We start from the raw sequence: 11,732 nt of genomic DNA on the forward strand, positions 1-11,732 counted from the left end.
GGATGGTTTCATTCTCCTGACGCTGACTGTGCTCCATCAGAGTAGCATGACAGACTGGCTTATTTTGGTTCTCACAGTGACAGCTTAGAAATCCACAGCAAACAGGATGGTGGAGGTTACTGTCAATAGCAGTGCGCGCGCACACACACACACACACACACACGCAGTAGCCTCAGATCTAAGGCAGCACATACAGACACAGTTGTTGGAGGACAAAGAATGTCTTTGCAGAAGTAACAGAAATTGAGAATCTCAGGGGGGTGCCCCTGATTTCACACTAGATGGGTCATTCCCTCCCAAAGTGGGTTCCATGAAAAGAAAAGAGGTTCTACAAGGGTTCTATGGTCCACTTTGGGGAAAATGGGTTTAGACAAATAGACATTCTTCTTTAGTCTGGTGATGTTTGTTGTGAATTTCCAAGAGGAAGATACAGCTGGTAGCTCTTGATGCAGAACTATTTAGCCTAAAACATAGAGACTTGAAACAATAAATATGATCACACAGTTCCTAAGCCTCAGAAATTCAGCTCAGGCTTAGCTGGGTGGTTCTGGTTTGGGGTGTCTCCTGAGCTGGAGTCAAGATGTCAGCTAGGGCTGCTGTCATCGGCACATCTGACAGGGGCTAGAGGATCTGCTTCTGAGCTCACTCTTGAGGGTGTGGGCTGGGGCTTGTTCCTCACCATGGGGACCTCTCCATGGGGCAGCTTGAGAGTCCTCAAGACACAGCACCTGTCTTCTCCTGAAATAAGTGATCCAAGAGAGAGCATGAAGCAGGAGCTGCCTGTGTCTTACCTGATCCAACCTTGTTAATGGGCTGGCATGACTATATGCCCACTGCCAGTGCATGGTCGAGAAACCTAGTGTGGATCCAAATTTGTTCCCACCTGAGAGAAAGGAGCCCAGCTTGAATGCCCCCACACCTTCCCCCATGGACCAAGATCTGTCCCAAGGTCATAAATGCTCAGTTACTTAAGCCTTAGAGCAAAGTGGCTCCAGTAGCTCCAGGGAGACCCTGCAAAGCAGTCACAGGTGCAAACCTGGGGAAACAAGGGTACCCCGAGGCCAAGGAGGCATGCACAGAACAATAAAGGTCACTCGAGAGCTCGGACCACCGCAGTCTGGGCATTACACTCACGATCACAGGACACCACAAGGGGCACCACTTGGGATTACATTCCCCACGGAAGGAGCAAAAGCACAAGGCTACTTCTGCTCACGTTCCTGAGGAGGGTTCATTGTCACAGAACTAGCACATGGGGAGAGCGGATCTCCAATAATCAGCATAGATGGTACCCCATTTAAAACAAATAGAAATCTGCATTTTTATTTTAATTGTTTAAAGGGTCACTTTTTTTTTTTAAGAAAGCAGGTGTTCAAGTTATTTTTTTCCTTTCGTGTATTTCTGGGATTTTCAAATATACTGCAAAGGAAATATATTGCATTTAAAAGTTACCTAGCTGTTCAATCTAAGATTAGATGCTCTTAAGGGACATGCTGATGTAATGTATGAGCTGGTGTCAATTCTGTTTCCTCTCCCAGAGCAGCATTTGTGCCAGGGTCTAGCCGGAGGGCTGTGCACACACCCTCCAGGGCAGGGCGGCCCTGGTTTGACTTCTGCTCCAGCATTTATTACCTGGGGGCCCTCTGCAGATGCCTGAACTTCCTAATGCTTCGGAAGCCTTGGCAATAACCTGGGAGCCACAATAAGTTCCTTGTAGAGTTATGAAGAGGAAGAAATGAATTAAGATATGTAAAATATTTAGAGCAATCTCTGGCATGTACAAAGTATATTAGCAGCATGGGCCTCCCTCCTACTCCTCAACCTTCACCCCTAATTTGTCTGAATGTCTAAGGTCTTGTTTTGCAATTCCTCCTCCCAATAAAGCTCTCCTGTTCCCCTTTCTGTTACATCTCTCTCAGACCCCACCAGGTAGAAGCAGGGAGGGATGAATAGGGTGGCCCAAGCACTGGCATCCAGGCTGACGCTTCTTTTTTTAAGTGGAAAATCACTGTGACTTTTAGTATTTTATGTTGTTTTATTTTTTTTTAAGATTGATTTATTTATGCATACAATAACTGGGGTACAGGCCAGAGGTGTGGGCTGACTCTTAACCTCCTCCACAGACTGCCCATTAGCCCAGTTTTAGAGCCTCAGAGAACCCTGTGGAGCCTGGGGGTACATGCCTATGGCTTCTACATTGCAGCATCCTGGTGAGTCCCAGGGCAAGTTAGGGCTAAGTAGGCAGCTTCAGGGACAGGCCAGGCAGGAACTTCGGGAGAGTTAAAGAGCCTTCTGAGAAAAGGACAGTAAATTCTAAGAAGTTCTAACCAAAACACACTCCAAAGATGAGGTCAGAAAGTCCAGGGAAATTTGAGAAAATAAGACCTTGGACAGGGGAGGTAAACTCTAAGATAAGAGCTGGGAAAATGGGCACATCTGCCAGGAGCAGGATAACCACTAGGAAGAAGAGCCAATTACAAAGTAGGATGATGAGATTTTAGAACAGAAAAAAAAAGGTTGGGTTTTTTTAAAAGATTTATTTATTTATGCATACAAAAACTGGGGTGTAGGTCAGAGGTACAGGGGTGAGAGGATTCACCAGAGGCAGATTAGGGAATAGAATAGGTGGATCCACTGAAATACACTGCTGAGGGGAGCAGCGGCGAGTCTGGAGAGGTCTGCTACGCCATGTGGGTGAGGTCCCTGGCCCGGGATCGAATTCATGTTGCAGTGGTTGGTGATAGCTTGACAACGCTGAGATTTAACCCTTGTGCCAACAGGGAGGCCTGGATAAAAAAGGTTTAAATACCCCTAGGTGGGCCTAAGAGGTCTCAGACCTGGAAGTCCTTACTTTCTTCCTTTAAATAAACTTTACTTTCTTTTTTTTGTTTTATAAAGATTTATTTATTTATGTATACATGCACTGGGTACAGTCAAAAGCGCGGGAGGTTGAGAGAATTCACCAGAGCCAGAGCGGGGAACAGAGCAGGCAGACTGATGAAATACACTGCGGAGGGGAGCAGCGGGCGGCAGGAGAGGTCTGCGTGCCATGTGGGACCCTCACCCGGCGGCCGGGGATCGAACCGGCGCTGCAGAGGCTGCGGGCAGCTTCGCAGCCCAGCGCTCAACTGTTGCGCCACCAGGGAGGCCCGAAACTTTACTTTCTTAAACAAAGTTTGTTTCTTTCTGCTTGCTTATCAAAAATGTCTGCGAATTCCTTTTTATGGCTTCATGGGACAAGAACCTACGGTGGTTCACGGGCTAAATTAACAGCCCACACTAGCGTCACTGGGACACCCTCTGGTCACAGCCCGTAGATACCTCTTTGGGGATATCCTCACCATTATGTTGTCTACCAAGAAATAATCAAGACATATAATCCAGAAAATCATTTGAAAATAGGAATCCTGACCTGGGTCCACAGCCAGAGGGAGTTCCAAGGTGTGCTCCCATCTGGAATGGGGTACATGGTAATTTTGAAGGATTGAGTTTAGTGTATTTTGGGGAAAGGCATTTTTGGACTGGTGGACAGAAGAGGTGCAATGGGGGCCTTTTTGTAACAATCAGCAGGTTTCTTAGTCCTGGGTAGGAGAGAACTGGGAGGGGCTATTCTTTTGTCCTCACCCAGAAGGAGATAGCAGTGAGTGGGTGTTCTTTGGACCAGAAAGTAGAGCTTGGATGTTGTTTCATAGCCTCCATCCGTGGCTGACGCAGAGCTTACGTGTTTACCCAGAAGTCTCATGACGGCCGTCCAAAACAAGAGTCTGTTTGACTCAAAATAGGTTCCACGATGAGCAGTTTGACTGTGAATTTCCATCAAAGGGCCCAGCCTTCCCTCCCCGAGGGTGGGTGCATGGCCGGAGCTAAGTCCATCAGGCCTCTGGTGGGAATGTGAGGGAGACGCCAGCATGGAAACTAGCTGAGGCTGATTCATCTCAGAGGCCGTGCCCTGAAGATATAGATGTCCATTATTCTTGCTCCCAACTTCCCGGAAGAAAGTCCATTCCTGACCTTCCTTGGAAGCAGTGTTTAGCTTTTCTTCCCATTACATAGGCAATTACACATCCTTTCCTCCTTAAATTAGGTAGAGTCCATTATTCACTTGAAAACAAAGAACACCAGCACCAGCTGATAGAGCAAGGGGGGGGGGGCAGGGGGCGAGGGAGAGAGAGAAGGTGAGTTGAGGTGCACCTTCCAGGCCATCTACAAGGTGACAGCTGAGTTCTAATCCAGTTCCATCACGAACTCTCCCTGTGACCTTAGGCAAGTCCTCCCACCTCCTCCTGTTCCTATCTCTTTGCAGAGTCCTCTTCCTGGGACCATCTCATAAACACAGGGGTGCACAGGAGCCTGTGCATCTCAGGGAATCAGCACACGCATTCTTGAACTTGGATATCCATCTCTGAGCTAATGTACCCCATCCCTCCTTCCAGTACAGATCAGCTCTCCAGAGCCCCAAATTCCTCCAAGACATTTCCACCCAAGGTTTCTCAAATTCTACATGTTAAAACAGAATTCAATCTCACCCTACAAACTGTTCCCTCCCTGCCTTCCCTGCCTTAAAACATGATCTCAACACACACCGCCCCTCCCCCAGAAAACCCAGAATTCTCCTAGATTTCTCTCTCTTCTGCTCAGCCCATCACCAAGCATCATTCATACTCTGACATCTTCTGTCTTGTGAATCCTCCTATTTGTCTAGCAGTTGTCACTTTATAACATCCATCCATCTGTCCCTTAACCCTAACAACAAATCCAGGAGGTGGGTAATATTATCCCAATTGGAGAAAATGGGGGATCAGAGGATGGAAGAGATCTGCCCAAGGTCACACAAGAAGTAGGAAGCAGAGCTGGGATTTGAACCCAGGACTCACAGCCCCAAGCTCAGTCCCCCAGGATTCCCCCTATCCATGGAGGATTCAGGAAGAGCAAGCTTTGGGCCCGCCTCACTCTGGTGTGTTACTAAGGCGCTTGTTGCAAACAGCAACAGTGTTGTTCAGGAGCTCACTGCTCCACTTTGCTCCACCCCGTTCCTAATCTGGGCTTGTGACCTTGAAACTCATCTCCCAGGCAACCAGAGTGATGTAACAAACAGATGAGGCTGCCGACTTGGAGGGGATTGGTGGTGCCAGCGCTAGATGGAGGGTTGAGGTCCACAGGCCTCCAGCCCAGAGATGACTAGTCTCTACATAGTCATCCCCACGTGACCCGGATGAGCCAGAGGAGGAATCCAACACCCTGTCCTGGCAGGGCCATCCAGAGCTGGAAGCATTGGGTGGCGGGGAGGGTGGTGTCTGCAGTGAGCACAGACACCCTTTTTACAATCAGAGGGTGCTAGGGGAGGTTCAGGAGGCCCAGATTCCAGGTCTGGCCCTGCACATTGCTAGTTCTACCTGCAACCCACCAGGAAATCCTTAACTCCCGTGTATCCAGCCTCAGATCTGCTCCCCTGTCTCCACATAGATCTAACCTTTGTTACAGAACAGGTCAAGTTGACCATAGTCCCCAGAGTTAATTTTTTAAAATTCTGTATTGTGGTAAAATGCAAAACAAAAATTTTAATCATTTTATATTTTAATTGAGGTAACCTTGGTTTACAACATTGCATATGGTTTAGGGGTGCAGGGTCACACCTCTTCAGATCTATGTCACCACACCCACCACCAAAGTATCCACAGTGCCCCACCATAGACCAATGGACCCCCCATTCCTTTTGTTTCCACCCCACTCCCCCCTCGAGTAGCCTCAATTCCACAGTCATAATTCTAAGGTTTGTTTTGGTTCAATTGTCTGTTCCTTTGTTATTTATCTGCATTACACATGAGCAAAATCATCCAGTATTTGTCTTTCTGTGTTCATCTTACTGCACTTAGGATAATCCCCTCAAGTCCAGTCTATGTTGATGCAAATGACAAGAGTTCGTCTCTTTTCATGGCTGAGTAGTATTTCACTGTGTATACTTAGTGGTCTTTACCCATTCATCTGTTGTTGGGCAGGTCATTTCCATCAGTTGGCTATTATAAATAGTGCTGCAATGAACACAGGAGTACATTGACCCTTCCAAATGGCCAGAAGGCACATGAAAAAATGTTCAACATCCCACATCACTAGGGAAATGCAAATCAAAACCACAATGAGATACCACCTCCCTCTAGTGAGAATGACCCATATCAAAAATCCAGAAACAATAGATGTTGGCGAGGATGTGGAGAAAAAGGAATCCTGTATGTTGTCGGTATTAATTTCAACTAATTCAGCCCCTATGAAAAACAGCACGGAGGGTCCTCAAAATATTATGATTCCACAATTCCACTCCATGGCATTTATCTGAAGGATGCATTTTAATCATTTTCACAAGAGCACAGTTCAGTGGAGTTGATTCCATCTACAATTTGTGCAATCATCACTGCTATCGATTTTTGAAACTTTGTCATGGCTTCAAACAGGACTCAGAGGTATTACTCAATGACCCCTCCCACCCTGCCTCTCCCCACTTCCTGCAACCTCTCTGTGAACTTGCCCTCAGGGTGTTACATGCAAGTAGGATGACACCATGTTTGTCCTTTTGTGTTTGCTTCTTTCATTCAACATAATGCTTTTTAGGCTCATTCGTGTTGTACCCTGTAGCAGAACTTCCTTTTATTTTTTAGTCGAATAATATCCTATTGTACGGATAAACCACATTTGTTTATACAGTCACCTGCTGATGGAGACCCCACTGTCAGGTCAGTACCATTAAATAGTCAGAGTGATCCTGGGAAAATATGAATCATACTAAGAAACAGCTTTATTTAAACCCTCCTATGTTTTGGCTGAGCTCTTTGTGGATCTTTGAAATCATCCCTTATCAGTTGTATGAAGTACAAATATTTTTTCCCAATCAGTAGGGTATCTCTTTGTTTTGGTTATTGTCTCTTTTGCTGTACAGAAGATTTTTTGTTTGATAGTCACAGTTGTTTATCTTTTCCTTTGACTTGCTGGTGGAAATTTTATGGGAACTACACGTGAGAGGAGAAATCAAAATTGTATAAAAACAAATAATGACATAAAATATATATATAAATATTTAAAAAATAAAATAAACTCTCTACAGCTGCTCAGCTCATTTGGGGGAAAGCTATAGTCCTTATTATGGCTACACCAGCTAAAGGGAGCTCTCTTACTTCTGTGCCTCTCCAACCTCACCCTTTCCCAAGCTCTCCTCTCTAATCCTCGCTGTTCCAGAACACTCGGTCATACTTCCACCTAAGACCTTGGCACATGCCATTGCATCCGCCTGGAATACTCTTCCCCCCAATATGTGCATGGCTGACCCCCACATCTCTTTCAAGTGTTTGCTGAGATGTTACCTTTGCAATTAGTCTCATCCCAAACACCCTCTTTAAATCCACTTTCTCTAAATCCGTGATTCTGACCCCTCCTTGTCATGATCTATTTTCCACAGTGCTCGTCACTTTCTAACATACCATTTATCTAGTTATTGTTTCTTGCCTGCACTCCACTTCTAAAAGGCAACCTCTACAAAGGCAAGGATTTTATTTATTTATTTATTTTTGCCAGTTTTGTTCATCAATATCTGAAGCATCTAAACAGTGACTGGTGTGCACAAGGCTCTCAGGAAACATTTGTTAAATGAATGAACGTGAGTTGGAATTAGCTGCAGCACTTTCTTTCTCTCTCTGTGAATCGGGGATTATGATCCATCCCTGGGCGGGATGTGGCAGGTGGGAATCATATGCGATAATGATTGCCACTCCTCCATGTGAATCACAAAGGATTGTGCAAGAGGGAGCAGAAGGAAGCTGACCTCCTAGAGGCCAGATATTTCTAGGACGTAGCTCATTGTATTATCCCCACTTTACAGATGAGGAAACTGAGTCTCAGGAAGGAGAAGTAATTTGCCTCAGTGTGAAAGTGTTGGGGAGTCAGAGCTTCAACCCAGCTGCCTGGATTTTTCTATAAACTGCTCCTAGTTCTGGCATTTCAGAAACCTCAGTGAAAACCCTCTTCTCCAGGGACAGGAGCTGAGCCCTGGGGGATAATAGGATGAAGATATGAAGAGTGGCTGCCTTTTATTAAGAGTTTCCTCCATATGTCAGGCTGCCTTTCTGATGAACTAGGCCTTATGCGTGCTCTGGCCCTATGCTTCAGGCCACGTGATTAATAAATAGCAGAGACAGCATTTGTGCCCAGAGCCACCTGACTCCCCAGACCATGTCCCTTACCATGGAGATGTGGTTTCTTCTCTAAGACCACATCTGCCCCACCCCTGCCCCTTTCACCTCCAGGGACCTCCCGACCCAAGTCCACCCAAGAAGGCCCTTCTATGGGTGGCAAGACAAGCATATGACTAACCCCCACGCCCGCCGCCCCTCTCCGTGTGAGTGGCCAGACAGGAGGCACGGGAAGAATAAGGTGTCAGTTGGAGCTGGGATGGTGTAGGGTAAGGTAAAAAGGATCAGGCTTTTCTGCCCTCCCGCCATTAGGATAGATGACGGAACCCTGCGGTCCCGAATTCATGCCTGATGGCGGGCACCTGGAATAGGGTGTGGGCTTAGGTAGATTGGATTCACCTGGGCTAAGACTGGACTTTTAAGGGCAGTGTCACGGGGATGCCAGCAGAAGCAGGAGAAGCAGAAGCGAAGGAGAAGCCGAGAGAAGAAGAGAAGCAGAGAGAACGTCAGAGAGCCCAGATAGAGTGAGGATTTGCTGGGGGCTGGGAGGACTGCCAGCCTCCCAGCCCCCCAGCACCCCTGCCTGCATGTACCTGGTAAATCTAAATAAAAGCCTGCAAAAAAGCCACTGAGGGATCTTTCCTCCTTTACCCGGTCTGCTGGATCAGACGACCTGCACTGTGTCCTTCCTGCCCCTACAGATGGGGATCCCACAGGCCCGCACTGCCAACAAAGACAAATGAATGAACCACTCAGCAAACCAGGGCACTTCCAGCCCAGAGCAGAACTGTCACTGGTAAATAAATCATCTGAGCTCACGCCGGACGTGCCAGTTGCAGCAGGAGAAGATGAACGCATTTATCTGCCTGGTGACACCAGGGATGTCTTCAGGCGGTGACAGGGTATGAAAATATTCCCCAGCATGCAGGCGGCTGGAGGCTGGTTCCAGGCCAGGGGGGTGGAGGCAAGAGGGAGGGGGAGGGTCCTCTTGCAGGAAATGCATCCTCCCAGATTTCCCTTGGCTGCCCAGTTGCAGGGTTCCAGGGCCTTCTCTGCCTTTTTAAATGATCATAACCCTAATAACACTTATTGAGGTGTGACTATGTGTCAGTCAGGGCGTTGAGTTCTTTTTTTTAATGCAGGCTAAATGGCTAAAAATACATGAATATTAAGGACTCTCTGGTGTGAAGGAAAATGACTCCTTCGAGGGAGTCTATTCTTATTTTTTTTTAAATAACTAGAATTTATTTGTGCAGGGGTGTAGGCCAGAGGTGTGGGTGGTGAGAGGATTCACATGTGACAGAGTAGGGAGCAGAATAGGCAGATCTACTGAAATACACTGCTGAGGGGAGCAGCAGGAGAGACAGGAGAGGTCTGCTGCACCATGTGGGTAGCTCCCTGGTAGGGGATCGAACTCAGGTAGTGAAGCTCTGAGACTTAACCCCTAGGCCACCAGGGAGGTGGCCACCTGAGGGTGTCTATTCTTTACAATTATATAAAGTAACATGAGAGGAAGGTGGTCCAGCCCCAGATCACCCTCTCCCCACCAGCACCTTGCCAGCTTTCTAGCCTCACCCGCGCTAACATTCACCACCCCGAGTCTCCCCACTCTGGGGATGAACTTCCAGAGAGCCAGCTGGGGAAGAGGAAGGGAGACCCAGCGGGAGGCACAAGAGGGTGGGCCAGCCCCTGGGGAGGGAAAGGCTGCAGAGACCCCTGGCCCCTCCGCCCTAGCCAAGTCCCAGCTTTCAGAAGAGTCAGGTCCCACTGTCCTGCCCAGTTCTGTGGTGCGCAGCCTAACAGGTAGTATCCCTGTAGGAGGAAAGTCACTAAACTCCCATGAGCTCTGGAGGGGTCTGCAGAGCCCTCCCGAGTCTCTGTGGAGGTGTCTGTATTAATAAACGGAGTGAAAAGAGATGGCGGAGGCTTATTTCAGTTACATGTCAAAACAGCCCCATTGGACACAGGAGACTAAGAAGGTGGAGGCCTTCAGAACCCTGTTGAAGCTTGACTGGCCTGGGGGAGACCACAGGAGGTCCCTCCTCAGAGGTGGTCCCTCCAAACCCTCCAAGATCCCTGAAGCTGCCCCCAACAGTTAGCCCCAAAGTACTACCCGCCTCTCACCTCTTTGGAGACAGGGAATAAACCATCAACAATCAGAAATCTTCAATAGTAAAAAGGATGTCTTGTCTTCATTAATAGGGTCATAATAAATTAAGGGGATAAGGTCACACGATAGCAGGTATAATGTGGGCCCATTTAAAAATTGCAGAAGAACCAACACCCTGGGGGGAAACACACCCACTATTAATGATCTTCTGGAGCAGGGCACAGATGATTTATGGATGATTTTTATCTTACTGTTTTAGCTTATACATTATTTTCTAATTTATCAGTCATGCATGTGATACGTGTCTTGATTTGGAAAATAAAGAACAAAATAGAAGGATATCCCCCCTCGTAAGGAAGAGTGAATGGGTATTTTGGAAAACTGTCAAGTTGCTGCAGGAAAGCTGTGCAAGCCCCCACATCCGTGGCTAGCATTGTTCCATCATTCTCCTGCTGTTCTTTCTGCTTAGTTTTTTTTTTTATGATTCAGGAAACATAATATCTCCTATCTGTGCTCTAAGCAATCACGTGGGTACGGAACAAGTAAATAGACAGGTAAATCATCAGAATTTCCATTATTTTCATTTCTCTATGGCACAAAAAAACGGGGAAAAGGCCTATCCTTGTGACTCATGGTTTCCTTTTCCAGGCTTCCAGAACTTTGCCTGGTTCCACTAATATCCCAATGGAGGGGCCATCAGATCCTGGTTTAGCTCTTAGATTCCTTTACTCAGTCCCCCTACCAGGTCTCCCAACATTCACCATCATCTCTTTGTTCACTGGTTCAAGGAAGTTCATCCTGTGAGGAAAGGTAAGGTCCAATGGTGAAGACCCTGTGCCCAGTTCAAATCCCACTCTCCCCAGTTTAAAATCCCCACTCCGCCCGTGGCTAAGTTGATATGTTGGACCAGTCACTTTTCCTGTAGGAGTCTGTAATCCTCTGTAATTAAAAAGAATGCTTTCACAACCAAATCCTTGGGTTTGCTCAGGAACTAAAGCTCAGTGTCCTTGTCGGTGTAGCTTAGTTAAGATGAACCCGGTCCCCTCTCTCTTTTCTTCCTCTTTTTTTCCTTCATGAAGTTGGATCAAAAGATCAAGGAGGTGTTTGGAGACACAACAATGTTTTGTCAATTGCCCAAGTGCAACTCACAGCCTAACTCACAGTTCTAATAGGACCAGTTGATTCCAGTCTCCAATAGAATTAAGACATCGTGGCCCTGGGTGGGCCTAAGAGGTCTCAGACCTGGGTAAAAGCCAGGCTGCCAATAGGCCAATTTGCTAAAATTGCCAAAAATGTCCTGAAGACTAGCTTTCTTGAATATGTGCAATGAACATAAATATGGTCTCCTTAATAAATTAATATTGAACCTACTCAATGAATATATTCTTCTTAGTAGAATTTTAAGCAAAATTCATCTAAAGCTAAATATCAAGGGAGCTATTTAGCTT

This window comes from Talpa europaea (genome assembly GCF_964194135.1).
Source record: "Talpa europaea genome assembly, chromosome: 14".
Classification (NCBI taxonomy): Eukaryota; Metazoa; Chordata; class Mammalia; order Eulipotyphla; family Talpidae; genus Talpa; species Talpa europaea.